The following is a 27,229-nucleotide window of genomic DNA, read 5'->3' as shown; positions in this document are numbered from 1 at the left end:
CTTTGTTTCTGTTTTTCCTTCCCAGAAGAACACAAAAGAAAGGCACTGGGAGTCCCCCTCACACCTCTACTTTTTCTGCTAGGTTGGAGATGTGAAAGCTGCCTCCATCCCAAGCTCACCAGAGAGGATCAGGACATCCTCATTCCCCAGATAATTGTATCCTTTGTCTTCTCTGACAGCAGTAGTAAACTGGAGTAACAGATGGCAGAGCATTGTTCAGATCCCAGACATCCCACCCTGCCACCTGCTTCAGTTGTCCATCAGCTAGCCCATAAAACAAATGCTGGGAACAGGGGCCCTGAAAAAATGACCCAGAATCACACATTATGATGACTTTTGATCACAATTAACACAGAGAGCACAGAAAAGGACATAAATACAGGAAAATATATTGAAAAGAGAGAAAAATATCCTCTATTTCAAATAAAATTCAATTTACCTTACTAATGGCCTCTTTTACTAAATTGTACTAGCGATTCCCACACAGTAAATGCAACACAATGAATAGGCTGTGGCACATTTGCCGCATCGACAATCGCTAGCGTGGTTTAGTAAAAGAGGCTCTAAGGTAAAGAGTTGCACCTGTCCCCGTCCGTCCCTGCTGGAATCTTACTCATCCCCACCCATCCCCGCAAGAATTTAACCTGTCCCAACTCGTCCCCACAAGAATATAATGGTACATAGAAGAAAATTCTGGTCAGTTCTCTCAGTTTCTCTCTGGATTTGAGCCACAGCACTGCAGGCAAGGAAGGATGGAAGTTGGAACTTGAAACACTGGTGTGTACATTAAGATTTGTTTCTGATTCACTGGTACTGTATGCTGAGAGGTTACCACATGCACAAGCTAGTAGGTTGGGTGACATCTTACGCTCATGCCTGTGTCAGAGCTAAGGTCTGCTCATCAGCCCGGGAGCAAAAGGATTAATAGTAACATAGTAAGTGATGACAAATAAAGACCTGAATGGTCCATCCAGTCTGCCCAATAGTCACACTCATTATCAATTCATGATTAAATCAACGAGTGTGATATTATATACTTGATTATGGTCTTTCCTTGGTGTTTCTGGGACATAGACCATAGAAATCTATCCAGCCCTATCCTTATGTTCCAACTGCTGGAGTTGCCGTCGAAGCCCACTCCAGTCTATTCATCTTCTTATTTGTGCTACACAGACCGTAAAAGTCTGTCCAGCACTGTCCTTTATTTATTTATAATTTCAAAAATTTAAACAAGAAGAACTATTTCTTGTACTGAAGAGTAATCTACCACAACATTACTGTGTAACTGTTTATACCAGAATTGGCGAATGCCTTTACGATACTATCCTGCTTATAATCGAACGAGAAAAACGCCCAAGTTCTGACCTAAATCGGGAGATGGACGTTTATCTCACAAAAACGAATAACGCGGTATAATCGAAAGCCGAACTTGGACGTTTTCAACTGCACTCCATCGCGGAAGCGTACAAAGTTGACGGGGGTGTGTCGGAGGCGTGGTGAAGGCGGGACTGGGGCATGGTTATCACCCGAACAGAGATGAGCGCCTTTCGCCGATAATGGAAAAAAAGTATGCGTTTGTAGCTAGAATTTAGGGCACTTTTCCTGGACCCTGTTTTTTCACGAATAAGGCCCCAAAAAGTGCCCTAAATGACCAGATTACCCCCAAAGGGAATCAGGGATGACCTCCCCTGACTCCCCCAGTGGTCACTAACCCCCTCCCACCACAAAAAATGATGTTTCACAACTTTTTATTTTCACCCTCAAATGTCATACCCACCTCCCTGGCAGCAGTATACAGGTCCCTGGAGCAGTTGTTAGGGGGTGCAGTGGACTTCAGGCAGATGGACCCAGGCCCATCCCCCCCTACCTGTTACAATTGTGCTGCTTAATGCTTAGTCGTCCAACCCCCCCAAACCCACTGTACCCACATGTAGGTGCCCCCCTTCACCCCTTAGGGCTATAGTAATGGTGTAGACTTGTGGGCAGTGGGTTTTGAGGGGGATTTGGGGGGCTCAACACACAAGGGAAGGGTGCTATGCACCTGGGAGCTCTTTTACCTTTTTTTTTTGTTTTGTAAATGTGCCCCCTAGGGTGCCCGGTTGGTGTCCTGGCATGTGAGGGGGACCAGTGCACTATGAATCCTGGCCCCTCCCAAGAACAAATGCCTTGGATTTATTCGTTTTTGAGCTGGGCGCTTTCATTTTCCATTATCGCTGAAAAACAAAAACACCCAGCTCACAAATTGTCGAATAAAACATGGACGTCTATTTTTTTCAAAAATACGGTTCAGTCCGCCCCTTTACGGACCCGTTCTCGGAGATAAATGCCCATGGAGATAGACGTTTTCGTTCGATTATGCCCCTCTTTGTAAGCCACATTGAGCCTGCAAATAGGTGGGAAAATGTGGGATTCAAATGTAACAAATAAATAAATAGATAATATCATAATCCAAAAGAAAATAAATATACATAACATATGTTTTAAGTGACAATTACAACTTAAGTCCACAATTTAGGGCAAGGCACAATTGAAAGAGTTATCATCAGATAATTAAATTTAAAGAAAAGAGTAGGAAGAACTACCTGGGTATACATCACTTTACGGAGTAGATATTACAGGAACTATTAACGGAGGAGGCATGACTGGGTCTTGTTAGAGTCCAAAAAGGACAGCAGATGATCACTTTCAAAGAAAACATATTTAACTGATTGCAATTTAATAACGCATTTACAGGGAAAATTAAGCCAGAAAGTTCCCCCCTAAATGGAGGACATGTGTATGAAGTTTCAAAAAAGATTGACGCCTTTTTTGAGTTTGTCTAGATATATTAGGAAAGACCTTAACTTTACAGTTCAAAAAAACTTATTTTTTGTAACAGAAAAAAGTCTTTAGAATCCAGTCTCGGTCTGGTTGAAGAACAAAATCCACAATTAAAGTAGCAGCTTGTACTCCAAAAAGATCATCTTCTATAGTTTGAGATAAGTTTAAATTTAGCTTCTCCAATGGTTTCTCAGAATTTGTTGTTAATATTTGATCCGTAGGTTTCTTAATATAAGGGAAAAGATAATAAATTCTTGATAAAGGCGAATAAAGTTGCTCTGAAATTTTTAATACTTCTGAGAGATACCTCTTAAAAGTTAATAAAGGGGCCACAGCTGGCACTTTAGGAAAATTTATAAATCTTAGAGTTTTCATTCTTTGTTGGTTTTCTAAATTTTCTATTTTCCTTTGTAGTAATAGATTTTCTTTAATTAATGCCGCTTGACCTTCTCTGATTTTATCAGTATCATTCTTAATTGTTTGCTCAAAAGTCTTAGTTTGTTGCATTATTTTTTCCAATTCTACAACTTTACCAGAAAGTATCTGGGTAACCGTCAACATCGAGGTAATTTTCTGAGTAAAAATATTCTCTAGACTCACCAAAATGCCCATATATTTTCCAAAGTAATTCTTTCTGGTTTTTTCATTGCCAAGGCATTAGATTGAAGCTGAATCTCTTCTTGGGCTCTTCCACTGCCCACGGCCTCCACCTCTTCCATTCCTGATCTAAAATCACAGGTGGAACTCCCAGCAATGCCTTCCTGTGTTGCTGCACTCGGCAATCCATTGCCTGCGGCTGCCCCTGTACCCAGGTCAATCGGCCCTTCATCGGGTCTGAACGATCCGGGACGTTCATCTTGCAATATTGCTGGCATCACTGGAGGGCTTCGCACTTCTGGGCTCAGTGAGATATCCCCTTCAAGCAGGTAGAGCAGTTCACCTCTCGCCGCTTCTCCCTGCAGTGAAGTATTTTGCCCAGCTAATTCGCCCTGGATAGCAAAGCGATCCTTTGGACCCAACTCAGGTCTCGCAGAGGGAGCATGGAAAACCCTCTGCTTACCACTTCTTTTGGGCATAAAGAAATTGAGAATGAGTAATCAAAGACTAACGAAGTAGAGGTGAGTCAGAGGAGCAGCCTCACACACTTCCTACTCGGTCACTATCTTGCTGTCCAGCACTGTCCTTATGTTCCAGCCACTGAAGTTGTTGTCTAAGCCCTTTCTAGCACATCCTAAACCAGATAGCCATATGTGAGACACAGACCATACAACTCTGCCCTGTACCGGCCCTAGTTCATCACACCAGTCACCATCTAAGCATCATTCGACACATCCACACACATGCAGCCATTTAAGGTTAGGTTTTTTTATAACTTCCATTTTCTAATTAGAGATTCTCTGTGTTCATCCCATGCCTTTTTGAATTCCATCATCATTTGTGTTTCTACCACCTCCTTAATAGAAGACTTTCTGCATTTGTGCTGTTAAAGCAAGGAGGAGGAGAAGACAGCACTCAAAGAACTTGGTACTCGGTAGATGAGAGACTGGCTCAGGTACAGCTTACACTTCCATGGGAACCTCGCAGGAATTGTTTCCATCCCCATGGGAATCCCACAGGAACTACTTCCGTCCCTGTGGGAACCCCGCAGAACTGCTTCCATCCACGCGGGAGCCCCGCAGAACTGCTTCCATCCCCGTGGAAACCCCGCGGGTTCCGCAGGATTCCCATGAACCCCTTTCCTGTGCAGGTCTCTACCTTAAGGTCCCTTTTACTATGCTATGTTAGGCACTAATGTTCGGTTAATGCAACTTAAAATGGCGTATCATGGGACATACTCAGGCATCCTGCAGTAAGTGCTATTTTAGCGAATGCTAATCTATGCGCTAAAATTTTTTGGGATATGTTTAGGAGGGTGTGTGTCAAGGGGACATTCCTGCGCTAATTAGCACAGCTACATTACTGCATGCTAAATGGTTAGCACAGGATTACTGTGTGACCCTTACTGCCTACAAAATGAATGGCAGGAAGTACTCACGCAGTAATTTTTTTTAATGGCCTCATGATAATGGAAATATTAGTGCATGGCCATTAATGCAAAAAATGGAAAATCATCCATTTTGGGGGAGATTCTATATATGGCGCCTAAAAAAATCAGTGCTGAAATCAGCATATTCTATAATCGTTGCCTAGATTTAGGCACTGATTATAGAATACACTTAGCTGATATTTTAGCGCATAAATCTACGCACATCCATTTACACCAATGAAAATGTGGCGTAAATCACAGTGCGTAGATTTAGGCACACTGGGCCATATTCTATAACTAGGCATGTAAATTTTGGAAAGCCTATTTCCCCTCCCAACACCATGCCCCTTTTTGCCTGCACACATTAGAAGTTTGGTCCACATCCTTACAGAAAATGCTTAGCGACTTGTGTGCCTAAATTCTAATCAGTGCCAGTTAGTGTTCATTATTGCTTGTGAAGTGCTATTATCAGCACTCATTAGCTTGTTAAGCTTGTTAAGTTACGTGCATTGAAATCGACGTGGATCTTTAGGCACGCTATATAGAATCCGGGGGTTTATGGCTGCATCAAAAATGGCCTTAGCATATGGGAAAAACCTGCACAAGGGTGCGCTAAAGCTACTTTTTGCTGTACCTTAGTAAAAGGGCCCCTAAAAGATAAATGTATCCCTTAATATAAGGAATGGTAGTCTTGCATATCTCTACATGGAGTGCAGAGGATGCTTGTTCAGGGTATGTAGGAAGAGTGATCTCATGCAGAAAATGAATCATTCCTATTGCCATCTTATTTAAATGTTTCTAATGTGATCCAGTTGGAATTCTATTATGTGAGCTTAATAGAATCTACTACCCCTGCAAAAAACATCTGATTTTTTCACAGACTGTGGAGCTCATTTTCGAAACAGAAAAACATTTAAAAAGTGTCATAAAGCAGCATTTGCACATAGTTCTTCTCAAAATGTCCAAATCGCTATTTTAAAAACCTGTTTTGCAGAAGTATATCTATGCAATTTGCCTGTAGTGTGTTCAAATCACAATGGAGGTGTTAGGGGTATGTTGGTGGTGGGATTGGGTGTTTCTAACATTTAGACGTTGTTCAGCACAAAACAAAAATGTCCATGGCTACAATTTCAGCGTTTGGTCTAGACTGTTTTTAGAACACATGGAGGGGCATAATCGAACGGAAACGCCTATCTCCATGGGCATTTATCTCCGAGAACGGGTCCGTGAAGGGGCGGGCCGAACCGAATTTTCGAAAAAATGGACGTTTTTTAGCTGGGTGTTTGTTTTTTTTAGCGATAATGGAAACTAAAAATGCCCAGCTCAAAAACGTCCTAATCCGAGCCATTTGGTCATGGGAGGGGCCAGGATTGGTAGTACACTGGCCCCCCTGATATGCCAGGACACCAACTGGGCACCCTAGGTCAGTGCGGTGGACTTCAAAAAAAGCTCCCACATGCATAGCTCCCTTACCACGGGTGCTGAGCTCCCAACCCCCCTCCCCCAAAACCCACTACCCACAAATGTACAACACTACCATAGCTCTTAGGGGTGAAGGGGGCACCTACATGTGGGTACAGTGGGTTTTGGAGGCCTCCCATTTACCAGCACAAGTGTTACAGGTGGGGGGGGGGGGTGGGCTTGGGGCCACCTGACTGAAGTGCACTGCGGTACCCACTAAAAGTGCTCCAGGGACCTGCATACACGTAGGCCTCTAGGACTGGTTGCTGCTATATAACATTGGCACACCAGTTGACACCTGAAGACTAATCTCTCCGAAAACGTCCTTTATTGGAATAACCGCCTTTACTCACAGTTAACTGCAGATCAGAGGTTGTGCCCCACTGGCACCGAGTCTCCCTGGTACTGAGATGAGCAGTAGGTCAGAGCTGGCAGAATGCTGTACAATGCCCTCTTTCAGCCACATTCAAGGGAAGAACTAAGTTCTCTAACACGGCTAACACAGGAAAGGGAACTAAAACTGGCTTACAAAAATGGCCACTACCGTATGGACTACAACAGGAAACACAACAGGGCACACTCTGACCCAGTAGGCAGGGGGGAAAGCACCATGGGAGAGGAGCCTACCAACTACCAACATCGTGAGACTGTAACACAAGCTAATGAAATCACGGAGCCCAATACCCTACACCCACCACAATGCAATGCTGATGTGACCCTGTACTGCACCCGAGAGCCACATCTGACCCAGGGAAAGGCTGTGACAGGATCAAACACATTCTGCTGTCATGGAGGTGGGTACAGCATTTGAGGCTGGCATACAGGCTGGGAAAAAAGTTTTTAAAGTGGGTTTTTTTTGGTGGGAGGGGGTTAGTGACCACTGGGGGAGTCCGTGGAGGTCATCCCCGATTCCCTCCAGTGGTCATCTGGGCAGTTGGAGCACTTTTTTGGGACTTGTTCGTGAAAAAAAGGTCCAAAAAAAGTGACCCAAAATCGCGGTAAAACAACTTTTTTTTTCCGATTATCTGCTAAAGACGCCCATCTCTCCTCGGCTGATAACTGATGGGGAGAAATGAAAAAATAGACTTTTACTTCAGCAGATTTAGCCCATACGCAGCAGAGCTTTAGAAGTGTTAACTCCCATTGTTTTTTTTTTTACTTCTCTCTCTCTCTCTCTCACACAGACTCTTGAATAAAAGATTCAATTACTCTCTCTTCTTTAACTTCCAAACAAAAAATGATGTTTACTTACAGTTTCTTCAGATAACTATTTACATCATACTTGCAGTAGACATGGTAAAACTACTGAATACAAAATTCTGTCAGTTGGTTATCATACAGCTTGAAGAGAGATTGCTAACACCATCTTATGCTGACACAGACTGACTCACTCTCAGAGCAACTAGAGTGACTCAGACACACCCACAAGACATTACACTATATCCAATGACGACATAGCTCATAGAATTGTTGACAGTTAATGCATGCAGCACTTGTCTTTCACATATTCCTACAATAACCACGCCCCAGTTCCGCTTCCATCACGCCTCCGACACGCCCCCGTCAACTTTATTCGTTCCCGTGACGGAGTGCAGTTGGAAACGCCCAAAATCGGCTTTCGATTATACCGATTTGAGCGCCTTTGCGAGACAAACGTCTATCTCCCGATTTAGGTTGCACTATAGGCGTTTTTCTCTTTCGAAAATAAGCTGGATAAGGTACAAAAAGGTGTCCTAAAAGACCAGATGAGCCCTGGAGAGAATCAGACATGACCCTCCTTACTCCCCCAATGATAAGTGACTACCCCCCACCCCCCAAAGATGTGAAAAAATAGTGCATACCAGCCTCTTTGACAGCTTCAGATGCTTTAGCCAGTTCTATTAGAGCAGCAAGCAGGTCCCTGGAATAGCGTAGTTGTAAGTGCAGTGCACTATAGACAGGAAGACTGAAGCCCATATCCCATTCTACCTGTTACACTTGTGATGGAAAGTGTGAGCCCTCCCACACTCACCAAAAACTTACTGTACCCACGTATAGGTGACCCCTTCAGCCATAAAAGCTATTGTAGTGGTGTACAGTTTGGGGCGGTAGATTTTTGGTGGACTTTGGAGGGCTCAGCATATAATATAAGGGGGTAATGATGAGATGTGTACTTGAGAGCCTTTGCTCCATTGCTCTCCTGGGATGTCTGTGTGTGCAGTCTACTAAGAATGCTGGCTCCTCCTACATCCTAATGGCTTGATTTTGTGCTTTTTTCACATGGAGCCAAAAGATATATGCACAAAGCACAAAAACATTTAGCATGTGGCCATTTTTGAAAAAAGAAGATAGCTGTTTTGCTGTTTTGAAAATGGCTATATTTCCTATTTGGATTTGGGATGCTTAGCGCAAAACGTCCAGAGTCAGACGTAGACGTAATATCAAAAATGCCCCTCCACATCTCTTATTGATTTGCACAATGATAGGTAGTTTGGTCTAGCTCTAGCATCCAGTTTGATCCCTTGCTGTCAGCTCTCTGGTCCAGGAACCTACTGCACTGACTATTAGAATTAAATTAAAAAAAAAATAATAATAAAAAAAAAAAAAACCCTGACTTCCTGACTAGCTGGGTGTGTGTCCTTATCTATCTTTGTCAGTATGTCTTTAGGCTTCGGGCTATGTCCTCTACTCTAACTATTGTAAATCAAAGGAAATATACACATGGGAGTAACTTGCAGCACTTCTTCAATCAGCTCTCACACTCAACTTTAGCAACTGTACTTCAAAAATAAGTGACACATCTAAATATATAAGCCTGCAGCTCTGGAATATTAGTCAAAGTTCAGGTGCTACTATATTCACTTCAGCAGAACCAATCCAGGTGCTGAATTATTGAGCCTGACGTAACTCACACATCAAGCACTCAGCACTTCTAAATGCAGTGGAATCCTGCTTCCAGCTTCAGACCCACTCAGTGTAAGCTCCTCAAAATTCCATGAAAACCAACAATCTCACAAACCCATAAAGCTGTTCTTTTTACTTACACAAATTTTGCCTATTTATGGAGGTCTTTTACTAAAGATTAATGCACTTAGTCTGCAAACAGGACCCATTTTATTCCTACAGCGCTGTGTACGTCTAGTAGCACTATAGAAATGATAAATAGTAGTAGTAGTAAAGACTCTGCTGCAGATAACGTGCTAATCTTTAGTAAAAGACCCCATATGAAAGCTGAATCCATTTAAATAAAATCAGATTTCTCTTCTTCATGCAGAACAGTCTTATAACTGTTTCTGTCAGTCACAAACCCAGTTTTATTTATTTTATTTATTTGTAGCATTTGTATCCCACATTTCCCCACCTATTTGCAGGCTCAATGCGGCTTACATTTGCCGTAATGGCGATTGCCATTTCCGGGTAATAGAATTACAAAAGGTATTGCATTAAGGTGCATACATTATTGTTAAAGAAGAATACATTATGGTATTGCATATAGGTTCCTGAGTGATGGTTTGGATTTTAACATTTGTTAGGTCATCAATTATATAGAAATCATATTCGGCATAAGGATTGAGGTGTTAGTGCTTGTTCGTTAGTAGCAATAAGGTTAGTCGGTCTGGTGATAAGAGTTTGGTTTTATCTAGTTCATGTTCAGTCTTATTATTTAGTATTTAAGATGGATGTTTATGGTATGCCTTCTTGAACAGGTCAGTTTTCAGTAGCCTTTGGAAGATAGTTAGGTCTTGCGTAGTTTTTATGGCCTTCGGTAGTGCATTCCATAGTTGCGTGCAAATGTAGGAGAAACTGGTTGCGTATGTGGATTTGTATTTTAGTCCTTTACAGTTGGGGTAATGTAGATTGAGGAATGTGTGTGTACATTGTTGTTATTTATTTATGGTTCATCTTCAGTATTGATGGTCTTGACTTAAACTGATTTAAAAAACGTATATGTTTCTGTATGTGCTGCTCTTGTAAATGTTCACACTTGTACTTATTTTCTTGTGGGAGCAGTGTCTCCAAATGGATTCATATTGCTCAAACAATAACAGAAATAATGTAACTTCTGATGAATATGATCTCACCCTCTCAGAGTTACTGTTACATAAGTATTGCCACACTTGGACAGACCAAAGGTCCATTCAGCCCAGTATCCTGTTTCCTACAGTGGCCAAACCAGGTCACAAATAACTGCCAAAATCCTGAAAAAGTTCAATATATTTTATGCTGCTTATCCCAGAAATAAGCAGTGGATTTCCACCCTAGTCAATTTTATAATGGTCTATGGACTTTTGCTTTAGGAAGCCATCCAGACCTTTTTAAAACCCTGGTAAGCTAACTGCCTTTACCACATTTTCTGGCAACGAATTCCAGATTTTAATTACATGTTGAGTGAAGAAAATTTTTCTCCGATTTGTATTAAATTTACTACTTTGCCCCCTAGTCCTAATATTTTTGGAAAGAGTAAACAAACGATTCACGTCTACACGTTCCACTCCAAGATGCTAGTGCTTGTCTCAATACCTGAAGGAGTTTATAAAGTGTAATATATGCAGTTACAGAACTATTTTGATATTCTTTGCTATCTGAAAGGTTTTCAGTTAGCAGATTCCAGTCCTCCTGTCAATAATCAAGAGAGCAAGGGAACAATCTGCAAAGCAAACTGCTGTAAAACTACATCAGATTATCTTACTCTGAATATTAAAATCCAGTTATGACATTAGCAGACATAGGTATTATAGCAAGCTGCAATAACTACTGTACACCAACCAGAAGAGGAAGGTTTTTGTACAGGTCTGTATCACTGTGTGAGGCCAATTAGTACCCTGTTGACAGTAATATACTGCAGCATCCTCACTCTGAACTCTGCTGATTGTAAGAGTGAAATCAGTCCCAGACCCACTGCCGCTGAACCTCTCTGGGATCCCAGAGGCACGGGTAGAGACACGGTAGATCAGAAGCTTAGGGGATCCTCCTGGTTTCTGCTGGTACCAGCTCAAGTAGGTGTTACCGTTAGAATGGAGAAGGGTGGAACTGGATCTGCACTTAACGGTGGCTGTTTCTCCTGCAGACACTGATAAGGATTCTGGAGACTGAGTCATCACAATCTCTCCACTGGAATCTGGATAAAGAAAAGATAAATATGTACATGTATATATCATTTTACAGTGGGATATAAAAGTAATCAAAGAACAACCATATCTCAAACAACTAATTATTACCTCTATTTACCATTAACTTTGTCTTTACTTCATGTACAATTTCTCATTCATAATAGATTTTCTAAATGTTAAACATCCATAGCTATCCCAGTATGTTTATGATACTGTATTGTAAAATTGGATTCTTACAATAAATTACTTTTTTATGCATTATTCTTTGTTATGTATTCTATACTGTTTATTGGAAGCCACGTTGAACTCAGATTTGTTTGGGATAATGTGACATATAAATGTTACAAAGAAACAATCAAATAAATAAATAAATAAATAAATACGCTCAGAAATGTAATTGTACGGAAATCTGTTGGCATGCTTCCAACGTTATTTCTTTTTTTCCTTTTTTAATCCAACCTGAGAGCTTAATTCTTACCCTTTATCCAGAGAAGCAGGATCCAGATGACCTGATTGTTTGATACCTTCATCCTTCCTGATTGGCAGTTGTTGATTAATAAACTGTAAAGAGTAAAAGGAAACATTTATAACCCTCTGAGCATTAGTGAAATGTCTCCTGAGTGTCAATATGCAAAACAGACTGTTCTATATCAGTGCACATCACCTGCATTTAGAAACAACATTCATGAGACCTTGTTTAGAATGGTCTGAGTAGAGAAAATTATCTTTAATGTACAAATATTGTTTAATGAAAGCATGTAGCCATATTTAGCTAACGTAATAATGTGGCTGGGCTTGTGAACCCTGGCTATACCATGACTTTATTATAATCAAATCTAGTGCTGTAAAATGTTATTCTTCCAGGGCACACTGTGGAGGTAGTGTTAGCCAATGGATCCAGAGAGACTGTACCCATTGGTCGAGTATTCCTGGACTGGGGTAGCAAACCTGGAAACACAGAATTATTAATAATGAAAAACATGCCAGTACCAATGCTGTGTGGGACCAACATAAAAAAATACCAGGGTTGGGTAGTCAGAAAAATGTTGTTTTGTGTAACATCTAGGCAGTGGCGTACCAAGGGGGGGGGGGGGCGGCGGGGGTGGTCCGCCCCGGGTGCATGCCGCTGGGGTGGTGCCGCGCCTGTCGGCTCTTTGTTTTCATGCTCCCTTTGCCCCGGAACAGGTTACTTCCTGTTCCGGGGCAGAGGGAGCATGAAAACGAAGAGCCGGCAGGTGCGCGGCACCCCCCCCCCCCCAGCGGCATGCACCCGGGGGGGGGGTTCTTTCGCTGGGGGATCAGGGAGTTCTTTCGCCGGGGGGGCTTCACGCTGTTCCGGGGGTGGGCGCTGGATCCGGGGGGCGGGGCGCATCGGTGATCCGCCCCGGGTGTCAGCCCCCCTAGGAACGCCACTGCATCTAGGAATGTTCATCTTCATTTGACCTTTTTGTCATCATGGGAATAAAGTCACTGAATGTGAGCTCTTTTGAAAGAGGATGCAACCCATCCCTATAAAAGTAAATAAATTATTCAGAAGGGGAGGAGGAGGGTTTCCCTTCTTCACAGCTGAAAGGTCTCAGTCAACACCATTCTTTTCTTTCCAGCTACATATTGCTACATAAGCCATCTTTTGATCTGCTGCAATTGGTTTTATTCTCTTATACCAAAGCTATTGCTATTCCAACCTTATATTCCATTTATTTTCCACAGTGTTTTTCTAAACCTGATTTTCAGTCTTAGCATCAACTACAAATCATATTGAAATTGATTTGATTTATTGATCTGATATACCGCATCAGTGGCGTAGCCACAGGTGGGCCTGGGTGGGCCAGGGCCCACCCACTTAGGGCTCGGGGCCACCCAACAGTAGCACATGTTTAGCGGTAGCTGGTGGAGATCCCAAGCTCTGCCAGCTGAAGACTTTCCCCTGATAGTAACACAATTCTACTCTCCACAATACTGGCACCTGCGCATGCTCAGTTTTCAGTGCATGCCTGCTGCAGACTGCCAAGGTGGAAAGAAGCATTTTAATGCCAGCCGAGATATTTTTTTGGTGGTGGTGGTGGGGGGGGGGGGGGGGGAGAGAACATTTGGTGCCCACCCACTTCTTACCTAGGACCACCCAAAATCTGTAGTCTGGCTAAGCCCCTGTACCGCATTACACAAAAATGCATCAAGGCGGTTTACAGAATTAATAAAATAAATCATATAATACAAACAATCAAGTACACAAAAATGCATTAAACAACTCACAGAGGTAAAATATAAAAACACTAAAATATCAAACAGGTCAATAAAACATAACACATGACATTCAGATCGCAAAGTATTCCAGCATATTCACAGCTGTCCATAGAAACTCTGAAAAAGTCAAGTCTTCAAAGCTTTGTGACACATTAAATAACTGTTAATACTTCTAATGTCTTCAGGCAAAGAATTCCCCAAGTAGGGACCAGAGTAACAGAAAACATGATTCTGTGTTGAAGACAGTTTGACCAAAGTTAATGGAGGAAGTGCCAACAAAGTTTGCTGAGATGACTGCATCTGTCTTACAAGTACATACCTCTTAACCACATCTGATAAGTACTTCTGAACTCCCATTCTAAAGGCTTTAAATACCAGGCACAATATTTTAAAATTAATTCTTTCAGAAACTGGTAGCCAAGGTAAGGCAGCCCAAAACAGGTATTATATGATCATACTAGTTCTTACCAGAAATTACTCGTGTTTCAGTATTCTGTGCCAATTGTAATCACTTTAAATTATTTAAGGACAGACTCTGAAAAAGCGAATTACAATAATCCAACCTGCTTGCTATAAGAGCATGTGCTATTTTTGCCAAATTAGTTACACTTAACAATAGTCTTAACTGATGAATTATCCTCAATTGAAAGTAGCATGACTTAACCACATTACTGATTTGCAAATTTCATTTGATCATTCAAACACTTTATAGACTGCCATTATGACCTTACTTTTAATAATGATCAGTAAACTGGTGCATCTGATCAATGGCTATCCTTCAATTCTTTCCACTCATAAGGCATTAATACCATTGTCAAGTTTAACTAAAATCGTGTTTTAATTTCCATGTAATTCCCTTTCTAGGCATATGACTCCCAATCATCTTGTAGATCTTCATTTTCACCTTCCCTTGTTGCAATGTGACTACTTTCCTATCCAAAATAGAAATAAGACATTCCTTTTTCATTTTAGCAAATAGAATGAGAAACTGATGTCTTTACTATCTAAATCAGATAGAGACCCATAAAGTGGCTGTCATGTACTCATTCATGACTTGCTCAGGGTCCAGCAGTTCTGTATTGGACCAGACTTGACTTACCGTCCACCTGCTTTCTAAGAAGTTGGCATAAGCTAAAAGGCCAACTAACTCCATATTTTAATATCTCAGATTATCTCACTTTTCAGTAATTTAAAAGAGAGGGAAATATGGTAATAGTAAAATTCAAATATTTTGTAACTCTTCTTTGGAGAAAATATTCCTGTATGTTAGATTATTCAGGCAGGAAGTTCTTTTGAGCAGCTGCATACATTGCTCCTGAGCTACCCATCATTTTTGCACGGTTCTTTCCCATTCTAGTAAAGGCTGATCATAGCAGAACAGATTATGAGGCCTTCAGATCTCAGCCAGAAGTGTCTGCCACTAAAATTCCAACCAGATGCCTTTTTTGTCTGTGAACATCTGCCTTGCATGAGGTTGTCCACTCTAAGTCTGGGCATGCTCTTGATGCTGAAGAGTCTAAAAAAATAAAAATACAAACACATGTTAGGAGCATACAAGCACTTTTTTTAACTAAAGGTTGCTTTTAATAATCTTCAATTGACTTTTCTGCCACTGGCTAGTTCTTTTGGCTGCCTTTTTCTTATTCCCTACTTTGCTATTACCACAGGAAAGTTGTTACTATCAAGAATAGCTGCAACAATGGAGGGATGGCTCCTGCTCAATTTAACCAGCAGCTTTCTTTTCCCTTACATTCCAAACTTCCACTTATTGTAAAATATTCTTCCTGTCCTATTGTGTAGGGTGTTGTTTTAAATAATTATGCCTTACAGTCTTGTGCAGGATTACATCAGAAGCACAGCTCTTTTTATAATCCTAAATAATTAGGGTTTCATTTTCAACAGATGTTCCCCATATCAACCTTTGTCATAGTTCTGACCTCCGTCTGTCTATCTTAGCTTCACTTATGCTGCCCTGCCGCTGGCCCTAGCATCTTCCTGCTACTGTGGCCTACCCCTGAGGAAACAGGAAGTTACATCAGAGAGGGTGGGATGCATTAGTGAGAAGATTCCAGGACCAGGGCAGAGCAGCATATGTGAATCATTGCCATCATCTGCAATTTCTGGAAAGCAAATGAAGGTAGGGGAGGGGACGGGAACAGAGATGCTGGCTTGGAGGGAAAGGGGATGGAAGGAAAAATGACAGGGAGGAGTACAGCATCTGGAGGGAGGGAGGGAGAGATGGACTCGGAGGAAGGTAGGCAAGTGGTAAGATGTTGCTCCCTGAAAATGTTGCCTGAGGCCTCTACCTCAGTTGGCCTAATTATAGAGCTGTGCCTGTTCTGCACCATCCCCTATACCTGGTAGTCTAGTGGCCCCCTCTCTCCCTCTCTCTCTCTCACCCAAGCTGCCCTGTCTTAACCAGATCTTAACTCCCATCCCCCAACACTAAAACACAAAATTCCTGTTATTCTTGAGCACATCCCCACCTCCCAATCTAATCCCCTTGGCCCCCTACATTAAAATACAAAACTCCTTAGTGGTCTAGAGGAACCCCTCCTTTTGCACACACACCCCCTAGCTGTACAAAACATTCCCTGGTGTCTAGTTGCACCACCTCTCACCCTCCTGATATGACTGGACCCCTTGCGTCCCTTCCCCCGAATTAAAAAATGTATTGATGTATAGTGGTACCCCTCCCCTCCCCCCACTCCACTGACTTGAGTTGAATTAAAATAAAACCTCCCTGGTGTCAGATATCACACCCTAGCCCCCAAACTCTTTTCCAAGCCCCCCCCCCCAGATCCCCCTGTATCTAAACAAGGCAGGAGTGATGCCCTCTCGCTCCTGCCCCTGGTGCTGTTGTCTTTAAAATGGCAGCATCCTTTCCCATGTGAGCATTTTGGAATGCACCAGGCAGTGCCAGTCTGCCATATAAGGGATTTTTTTTTTTTTTTGCAGGTTGGGCATGAGGTTGGGCACAGGACAGGGAAATGGGGCCCTTGCAGACCATACGCTTCATCTGTCTTGATGTTAGGTTTCTGGGGTTGTGCCCTGGTTGTAGGCATCAATGTCGAGCCCTACATTGCTGCACAGTAACTAATAGGCTCTTTATCTTACATGTTAATATGCTGTGAGATATCTATTGTGGGAGTAAACTTCAGTGCAGAAAACATTTTTACATACAGTAGCCATTAATGAGCAGGTAAACTGCTAGTTAATGATGTGCTGTAGCCCACTGTAACTTTTCTGCATTGACCCCAAAGTTTGTGCTTCAAGCAATTGAGAGTGAAATAGTTTGTCCAATAATTTGAACACTAACTGCTTTTGTTTTCAGGCTACTGCTCTAGTAGGCGACTTCTCCATGCTTTATTCAGTTTTCCAATAAACCCCTTTCTCAAGCAAGACACTCCTAGAGGCAGACTGTTTATAAATATGACCTCCCCCCACCCGGCATATCCTTCCAAGATGACCCCTTTTCCTGCAACAAATGGCTGGAGGTTGTGCAAGATTATCATTTGAAGCTAAGCTGGAAAAAAAATTAAAACATGATCCTAATTCTATAACTTAATTATGCTTCTTTGGAGGTGTTATTAGGGGAATTTCTTGGGGGCGGGAGCACATGGAAATTGTTCTCTAATAAAAAATCTTATTGGAAAAAGGATGTGACCAAAACCGAGCTTCTCATTTTCCCCCCCAAACCCACCTCCCCGCTCCCCCCGTTTTCTATTTCTGTTGATGGCTCTCTCATTCTCCCTGTCTCCTCAGCTCGAAACCTTGGGGTCATCTTTGACTCTTCTCTCTCCTTCTCTGCTCATATCCAGCAGACCGCCAAGACCTGTCGTTTCTTTCTTTACAACATCCGTAAAATCCGCCCCTTTCTTTCCAAGCACTCTACCAAAACCCTCATCCACACCCTTGTCACCTCTCGTTTAGACTACTGCAATCTGCTTCTTGCTGGCCTCCCACTTAGTCACCTCTCCCCTCTCCAGTCGGTTCAAAACTCTGCTGCCCGTCTCGTCTTCCGCCAGGGTCGCTTTACTCATACTACCCCTCTCCTCAAGTCGCTTCACTGGCTCCCTATCCGTTTTCACATCCTGTTCAAACTTCTTCTACTAACCTATAAATGTACTCACTCTGCTGCTCCCCAGTATCTCTCCACACTTGTCCTTCCCTACACCCCTTCCCGTGCACTCCGCTCCATGGATAAATCCTTCTTATCTGTTCCCTTCTCCACTACTGCCAACTCCAGACTTCGCGCCTTCTGTCTCGCTGCACCCTACGCCTGGAATAAACTTCCTGAGCCCCTACGTCTTACCCCATCCTTGGCCACCTTTAAATCTAGACTGAAAGCCCACCTCTTTAACATTGCTTTTGACTCGTAACCACTTGTAACCAGTCGCCTCCACCTACCCTCCTCTCTTCCTTCCCGTTCATATTAATTGATTTGATTTGCTTACTTTATTTTTTTTTTTTGTCTATTAGATTGTAAGCTCTTTGAACAGGGACTATCTTTCTTCTATGTTTGTGCAGCGCTGCGTACGCCTTGTAGCACTATAGAAATGCTAAATAGTAGTAGTAGTAGTAGTAGGGTTATCCCATGGGATCAGCTTGGGTGTCTCCCAAGATGTCTCTTCATGAATGATTTCCTTGGATAGGGTCTTAATAGGGATGTTTCCTTGAAGGAAGCACTTTGTGAGGAGGGTTGTTCTTGTAGAAGATGTCTGAAAGGCCTTGTTTGCTCATGAAGGTTGAGTTGTATTACTGGAGAAAGGGAAGGCCCAGCACACATCTTTCCTCAATTAATACATTGCTAACGTGGTAACATAGAAGATGATGTCCGATAAAGACTGAATCTTAACTGCAAATTTTAAGGTGCAGTATATGCAAAGCACATATGATAAATGCATAGATATAACCACTGTTTGCCTTGCATTTATTGTGCAGAAACTTGCTGCATGAGCGGTGCATTGCAAACACCTGCAAATAGCACAAGTGCACCCACACAACCTCCAGGTGCATGTAATGTGGTTGGCCAAAATGTCAAAAATGATGAAACCATGGCAGTGATCATTTCCCCTAGTAATCACCTGGCACATCACACTCCTCTCCTGGCACATCAAACACTCCATCTGATCCCCCTTTCTGATCTATCAACCATTCCTCCTGATCCCCTTCTCCGGTACATCAGCCACTCTATCTGATTCCCCACCTCCCCAAGTGCCACAGTCCTACACCTATAGCAAACCCTCCCCAACATCAGGCTCTCCAACAGACCTGATCCAGACCCCAACATCCCAAAAGATCAATCCCCCTACCCCGAGCAAAACCAAACACTCCCCTTCCCCCTCCGACATCCCTGGGACTCATCCAAGGATTCCTGGTAGAATAGTTGACCAGGACAGGAATGGTTCCCCCTACTCTAGCACCATCTGGTACTGATGAAGCCTAGTGGTAGTTTTCAGGTACTAGCAGTAGGGGCCATCTTTTCATATAACACAATTGCTCCTAATATGGAAGAATGCTCCCTTCCCTTGCAATAGTACCTTAAGACTAGTGCTAGGATAAATTGGTGCCATTTTGAAAATCAGAGCCAGATGGTGCACATTTATTTATTTTATTGCATTTGTATCCCACATTTTCCCACCTATTTGCGGGCTCAGTGTGGCTTGACTCAGTCACATGACTCAGCTGTGCTTCCTGTCAAGCCCAGTTCCCACCAGTTTCCATATTAATCTGCTAGTATTTTTTTAAAAAGATCTGCCTGGTTTTAACATAACATCTGCCCTGTGGTAAAACCTGGGCTAGCAGTTTAATAGATCTTTGTACAACATATTAGCACAGTAAATAATGGCAAATAAAGACCTGCACTGTCCATCCAGTCTGCCAAACAAGATGGCCAATTTTTAAAGCTAATCTGTACAGGTTACACTCATTCATGATTTAATGCTGGCTTAACAACCAAAGCAGTTGGCAATTTGTTACCATGCCTATAAAAGGGACCCTTAGTTTGTTAAGGCATCTTTAAAAAGCACACACAAAATCATTTTTTTTTTAATTTACTGTTTTTTTCAAATATAAACAAAGTACAATCCTCAATTTAAAGCTATAAATCACCAAAATAATCAAATGCCTCTCCCCAAAAAGATATTTATCAACTTAGGGAGTACTGCGAGGCTGCTTGTAGAAGTTGCTGTTGCCATTTTGAGCTTGGAGCCACAATAAGAAGGAGCAAGTATGCATTACATCTTCCCCTGGGACCCCCTAGACTACCAAGGATATACAAAATAGGTCCATGGGGCCTATGGGGGCAGGGTGGGAGCTTGGTCAGGCTCTTCCTGTTATCAGGGGTGAGGTTGAGGCTCTAGATTGGGGGAGAGAGAGAAGCAGGACATGAAGATAGCAAGGGAACCTGCTTCCCTTATGCGGGTCCCAGATGATATTCAGTCAAGGCCCATATAAATGTCTGATGTGGGCCCTGAATGCATATCAGCTGGGACTAGCATATGACCTGGTGGCAGGCAATGCCAAAATGTCCCCGAATATGCAGTGCTGGTGCCTGGACATGGCCTGGCATCGAATACCTAAAAATAATTCTAACCACGTTGGTCAGCTTTTAAAAAAATACTGACTGCTAATAGCTGAATATTGACTCATAATTTGATAGTCACGCACACACAAGGACTAAAACTGTCCTCTCCTGCCTGGTTAAAACCATGCTGAATATTGACCCTTTAATTTCTTGATTTATTTCTTGACGACCTCCCAGTCTGAGGAATGCATAGTCATTTACACACTACAAATGACACATAAGTTAAAACAAAATATATCACAATAAAGCAACAATCAAATCATTTAAAATAATAGAATGGTGGACAATTTTCTGAAAAACCCTTTTACTTGGGTAACATTTACACAGTTCAATTGCTTTTGAAACTTGTGCAATGTTATACTTTTATTTCCTTTGTAAAATTTGTTTCTTTTTATACATCTAACCTCTCAAATGCAGAACCAAACCCAGTCTTGACAGACTAAGCCCTTCAGTTCCCTCTTTCTACCAGCAGGAGTCTCCCTTTATCATATGGAATCAGCCTCATATGAAGCGCGTGAGCACATCACTCTCCTCACCAAAATTCTCTGAATCCGATGAGCAGGAGACTTGAGACTGTGGTCTCTGTGACAGCTCATAGTATTGCAGCATGCCTTAGAGGGAATTATTCTTTATTTTTCTATGTACATTGTTGTTAATTATTTATGGTTCAACTTCAGTATTGATGGTCTTGACTTAAACTACTACTACTACTTAACATTTCTAAAGCGCTACTAGGGTTATACAGCGCTGTACAGTTTAACAAAGAAGGACAGTCCCTGCTCAAAGGAGCTTACAATCTAAAGGACAACATGTGCAGTCAGCTTACAATGGTGTTCTACATGCTGATGTTATGGGTTATAGTTATGGTTTAATCAAGGCAGATTACAACTAACAAACCTACAGGATTTCCCCCCGGGGAAAAAACTATATGTTTCTGTATGTGCTGCTCTTGTAAATGTTCACACTTGTACTTATTTTCTTGTGGGAGCAGTGTCTCCAAATGGATTCATATTGCTCATACAATGACAGAAATAATGTAACTTCTGATGAATATGATCTCAGCCTCTCAGAGTTACTGTTACATAAGTATTGCCACACTTGGACAGACCAAAGGTCCATCAAGCCCAGTATCCTGTTTCCAACAGTGGCAAAAACAAGGTCACAAATAACTGCCAAAATCGTGAAAAAGTTCAACATATTTTATGCTGCTTATCCCAGAAATAAGCAGTGGATTTTCCCCAAGTCAATTTAATTATGGTCTATGGACTTTTGCTTTAGGAAGCCATCCAGACCTTTTTAAAACCCTGGTAAGCTAACTGCCTTTACTACATTTTCTGGTAACGAATTCCAGATTTTAAATACACGTTGAGTAAAGAAACATTTTCTCCGACTCATATTAAATTTACTACTTTGTAGCTTCAGTGCATGCCCCCTAGTCCTAGTGTTTTTGGAAAGAGTAAACAAACGATTCATGTCTACCCGTTCCACTCCAAGATGCTAGTGCTTTTCTCAATGCTTGAAGGAGTTTATAAAGTGTAATATATGCAGTTACAGAACTATTTTGATATTCTTTGCTACCTGAAATGTTTTGAGTTAGCAGATTCCAGTCCTCCTGTCACTAAATCAATAGAGCAAGGGAACAATCTACAAAGCAAACTGCTGTAAAACTATATCAGATTATCTTACTCTGAATATTATAATACAGTTATGACATTAGCAGACATAGGCAATATATCCAGCTGCAATAATCACTGTACATCAACCAGAAGAGGAAGAAGGTTTTTGCACAGGACTGTATCACTGTGTGAAAGGGCCACTAGTACCCTGTTGACAGTAATATACTGCAGCATCATCACTCTGAACTCCGCTGATTGTAAGAGTGAAATCAGTCCCAGAACCACTGCCGCTGAACCTCTCTGGGATCCCAGAGGCACGGGTAGAGACAAGGTGGACCAGAGGCTTAAGGGATCCTCCTGGTTTCTGCTGGTACCAGCTCAAGTAGGTGTTACCATTAGAATGGAGAAGGGTGGAACTGGATCTGCACGTAATGGTGGCTGTTTCTCCTGCAGACACTGATAAAGATTCTGGAGACTGAGTCATCACAATCTCTCCACTGGAATCTGGATAAAGAAAAGATAAATATGTACATGTATATATCATTTTTCAGTGGGATATAAAAGTAATCAAAGAACAACCATATCTCAAACAACTAATTATTACCTCTATTTACCATTAACTTTCTCTTTGCTTCATGTACAAGTTCTCATTCATAATAGATTTTCTAAATGTTAAACATCCATAGCTATCCCAGTATGTTTATGATACTGTATTGTAAAATTGGATTCTTACAACAAATTACTTTTTTATGCATTATTCTTTGTTATGTATTTTATATTGTTTATTGTAAGCCACACTGAACTCAGATTTGTTTGGGATAATGTGGCATATAAATGTCACAAAGAAAAAATCAAATAAATAAATATGCTTAGAAATTTAATTTTACAGAAATCTGTTGGCATGCTTCCAAAGTTATTTCTTTTTTTCCTTTTTTAATCCAACCTGAGAGCTTAATTCTTACCCTTTATCCAGAGAAGCAGGATCCAGATGACCTGATTGTTTGATATCTTCATCCTTCCTGATTGGCAGTTGTTGATTAATAAACTGTAAAGAGTAAAAGGAAACATTTATAACCCTCTGAGCATTAGTGAAATGTCTCCTGAGTGTGAATATGCAAAACAGACTGTTCTAGATCAGTGCACGTCATCTGCATTTATATGAGACATACCTGTGACTGTATTTTAAATAGTCTTAGTGAAGGAAATTAAATTTAATACATAAATATTCTTAATTGAAAACATGTAGTCAGATTTGGCTGATGTGATAGTAGATTTCTACATGCGTTGCTTTAATCAAGCAAAATTGAATTATTGAAAATGTTTTAATATTTTTAAAGTCCTGGCTCTGTCACAGATCTTTCAAGCAGTGTTAGACAAATGTTAATGTTCTGATTTTCTTTCACTCTTCTTCAGAAGTTGTCATGAATGCTATTCATTCACATGATTGTATAATGCACTGGCCTTATAGCTGAAGGAAAGATCATAAGTGAGTTTTATCTTTTTTTAAGTGGGAAAAAAGGTTTATGAGATTATGGAGCTTGTTTTCGAATCATATTCACATCTGAAAATGTCCTAATGGACATCCATCTGCTTGAAACGTCCAAATCCTGATTTTGCAAAGGCAAGAGAGACATCCAACACTGCAGTATGTCCAAATAGCAAGGGGGGGGGGGGGGGGGGGTTGTTATGGCAAGACTAGGGATGACCTAAAATCAGGAGGTAATATTGGCTTGGCCCGTATAAAATCTAGTGGTCACACAATTTAAATTAACTCCGGATACTCAATGCTAGTGCCAAGACGTGGACTGGCATTGAATATTTGATGCTAATTTAGTTGGCAACGGCCAGCATTTATAAAAAAAAGCTGGCCGCTGTGGGTTGAATATCGGCCAGTTTAAATCCAAAGCCTTTCTTCAAGAAAACAGATTCGAGGCTGTTTCTACCATTCAGTCACCATTCAGTATAACAGACTGCAGATGCTGGAACACAGCAACAGTTCATATCATCCCCTCCCAGTTTAAGAATGAAGCATCTGTACTGCAAATTCCAACAGAATCAATGTTCTTCATATTTTACTTGTATATCTTGCCCACCTTTTGGCTGCATCTCATTTACAATAATTTTATTTTTATTACATCTGTACCCCGTGCTTTCCCACTCATGGCAGGCTCAATGCAGCAGGCAATGGAGGGTTAAGTGACTTGCCCAGAGTCACAAGGAGCTGCCTGTGCCAGGAATCAAACTCAGTTCCTCAGGACCAAAAAAGTCCACCACCCTAACCACTAGGCCACTCCTCTACTTCAAAAAAATGCCTTCATATGCAGAGGTGTTGCCGACCTTAGTAGTGGTGGTGGTGGTGGGGGGGAGCAAATTTTGACCCACCTCCCCACCACCACCCCCATACTGCCTCCACTGCCAAATGATGGTACCTTGGCTGTCAGGGGTCCCCAACCCCTGCTAGCTAAAGCGTTTTTCCTGCGCTGGTCTCCCAATGCTTGCCTTACTCTGTTCTTAGTCACACCGTGCACGCTCATTTTAATGAAACTGAGAAGAGCAGGGTATACAATGTGGTGAGACCGGGACAAACGCTTCAGTTGGCAGGGAGTTAAGGACCCCCACCAGCCAAACCATGGGCCCCAAGCAAATTTGGGGGGCCCAGGCCCCTGTTGCCCCACGTAGCTATGACACTGTCTACATGTATATAAAGCAGTACGTAGTGATTTAAACATAGAAAAATGAGACATATACTGAGTATGAAAATGTCCTGATGACTCTGCTTCAGTCGCAGCCCTATGCCATGGCGGTTATCTATTTTCACATACTCCTCGCCCTGCTGGCCGTGGGGGCGGTGTTGGACTACTTCTCTCTCCCTCCTCCAGATTTCAACCCCTTCTTCCACCTCAATCTCACTGTTTTTCCTCCTTTGAAGTCCACTCTATCCGCCTTTTCTCTCCTCTGCCTCTTCGAATAGCGGTCATTTATCGTCCCCCTGATAAGTCCCTTTCATCCTTTCTCAGTGACTTTGATGCCTGGCTTGCCTTCTTCCATGATCCTTCCTCCCCCTCTCTCATCCTTGGTGACTTTAATATTCCTGCTAATGATCCTTCCAACTCTTATATTTCCAAGTTACTCGCTTTAACGTCGTCCTTTAATCTCCAACTATGCTCCACCTCCCCCACTCATCAAAATGGTCACTGTCTTGATCTCATCTTCTCCTCCAACTGTTCACCCTCTAGTTTCCTTGCCTCCGATCTTCCCCTCTCTGATCACCATCTTATAACTTTCACACTTAAATCTCCTCCCTCCCAGTCCCGTCCTATCCTATCTAATTTATCTAGGAATCTTCACGACATTGACCCTTCATCTCTATCCTCCCATGTTTCAAACCTCCTCTCTACTGTGGCACCATCCATGTCTGTCAACGAGGCTGTTTCTTCTTACAACAATACTCTATCCTCTGCCTTAGACACTCTTGCACCTTTGATGACCCGCCCTGTAAGGCGTACAAAACCCCAACCTTGGCTGACTTCTAATATCCGCTACCTACGTTCCTGTACCCGCTCCGCCGAACGCCTCTGGCGGAAATCTCGGGCCCTTGCTGATTTCTTACACTTTAAGTTCATGCTGACCTCCTTCCAATCTGCTCTTTTACGTGCCAAACAGGATTATTATATCCAACTGACCAACTCTCTTGGCTCTAATCCTCGACTTCTCTTCACCACATTGAACTCTCTCCTCAAGGTGCCCCCTCCCCCAACTCCACCTTCATTATCTCCTCAGACCCTTGCTGAATTCTTTCACAACAAGGTTCAAAAGATAAACCTTGCTTTCTCTACCTCACCAGCTCTCCCTCCACTAGTCCGTTCCCCTCTCTCTCCTTCCCCTCATTCCCTTTCCTCCTTTCCTGAAGTTACTATTGAGGAAACTACACTTCTCCTTTCTTCCTCAAAATGTACCACCTGTTCCTCTGATCCCATTCCCACCCACCTTCTTAATGCCATCTCTCCTACTCTTATTCCTTTTATCTGTCACATTCTCAACCTCTCACTTTCCACTGCGACTGTCCCTGCTGCCTTTAAACATGCTGTGGTCACACCTCTCCTTAAGAAGCCTTCACTTGACCCTGCTTGTCCCTCTAATTACCGACCCATCTCCCTCCTTCCTTTTCTCTCCAAATTACTTGAGCGTGCTGTTCACCGCCGCTGCCTTGATTTTCTCTCCTCACATGCTATTCTTGACCCATTACAATCTGGTTTTCGCCCTCTCCACTCAACCGAAACTGCGCTTACTAAAGTCTCCAATGACCTATTACTGGCTAAATCCAGAGGTCAATATTCCATCCTCATTCTTCTTGATCTTTCCGCTGCTTTTGACACTGTCGATCACAGCATACTTCTCGATACCCTGTCCTCACTTGGATTCCAGGGCTCTGTCCTTTCCTGGTTCTCTTCCTACCTCTCCCTCCGCACCTTTAGTGTTCACTCTGGTGGATCCTCTTCTACTTCTATCCCTCTGCCTGTCGGCGTACCTCAGGGTTCTGTTCTTGGTCCCCTCCTCTTTTCTATCTACACTTCTTCCCTTGGTTCATTAATCTCATCCCATGGCTTTTCCTACCACCTCTATGCTGATGACTCCCAAATCTACCTTTCTACCCCTGATATCTCACCTTGCATCCAAACCAAAGTTTCAGTGTGCTTGTCTGACATTGCTGCCTGGATGTCTCAACGCCACCTGAAATTAAATATGACCAAAACCGAGCTTCTCATTTTCCCCCCCAAACCCACCTCCCCGCTCCCCCCGTTTTCTATTTCTGTTGATGGCTCTCTCATTCTCCCTGTCTCCTCAGCTCGAAACCTTGGGGTCATCTTTGACTCTTCTCTCTCCTTCTCTGCTCATATCCAGCAGACCGCCAAGACCTGTCGTTTCTTTCTTTACAACATCCGTAAAATCCGCCCCTTTCTTTCCAAGCACTCTACCAAAACCCTCATCCACACCCTTGTCACCTCTCGTTTAGACTACTGCAATCTGCTTCTTGCTGGCCTCCCACTTAGTCACCTCTCCCCTCTCCAGTCGGTTCAAAACTCTGCTGCCCGTCTCATCTTCCGCCAGGGTCGCTTTACTCATACTACCCCTCTCCTCAAGACCCTTCACTGGCTCCCTATCCGTTTTCGCATCCTGTTCAAACTTCTTCTACTAACCTATAAATGTATTCACTCTGCTGCTCCCCAGTATCTCTCCACACTCGTCCTTCCCTACACCCCTTCCCGTGCACTCCGCTCCATGGATAAATCCTTCTTATCTGTTCCCTTCTCCACTACTGCCAACTCCAGACTTCGCGCCTTCTGTCTCGCTGCACCCTACGCCTGGAATAAACTTCCTGAGC

At 42.5% G+C, this 27,229-nt stretch overlaps 2 long non-coding RNA genes and 1 gene segment (V, D, J or C); 2 read left to right on the top strand and 1 right to left on the bottom strand.

The window, feature by feature from the left end:
* The window catches only part of LOC115461302, a 1,201,995-nt gene that overhangs the window by 526,745 nt on the left and 648,021 nt on the right, over window positions 1–27,229 (bottom strand).
* Window positions 1–27,229, top strand: part of LOC115461316 — a 444,252-nt gene that overhangs the window by 285,264 nt on the left and 131,759 nt on the right. The window lies entirely within an intron of this gene.
* LOC115461318 overlaps window positions 1–27,229 on the top strand; it is a 282,251-nt gene that overhangs the window by 182,972 nt on the left and 72,050 nt on the right. The window contains exon 3 of one of the 3 annotated variants that reach the window (XR_003940690.1): window positions 22,042–22,119. The exons of the other annotated variants lie outside the window; for them this stretch is intronic. This is a non-coding gene — a long non-coding RNA (uncharacterized LOC115461318). Of the gene's footprint in view, window positions 1–22,041; window positions 22,120–27,229 lie in introns of those variants that run through there. 3 annotated transcript variants of the gene reach the window in all.

The sequence above is a fragment of the Microcaecilia unicolor genome, chromosome 2 (genome assembly GCF_901765095.1).
Source record: "Microcaecilia unicolor chromosome 2, aMicUni1.1, whole genome shotgun sequence".
NCBI lineage: Eukaryota > Metazoa > Chordata > Amphibia > Gymnophiona > Siphonopidae > Microcaecilia > Microcaecilia unicolor.
Note: the sequence above shows the minus strand (reverse complement) of the source record. Positions and strands in the feature narration are given on the sequence as shown.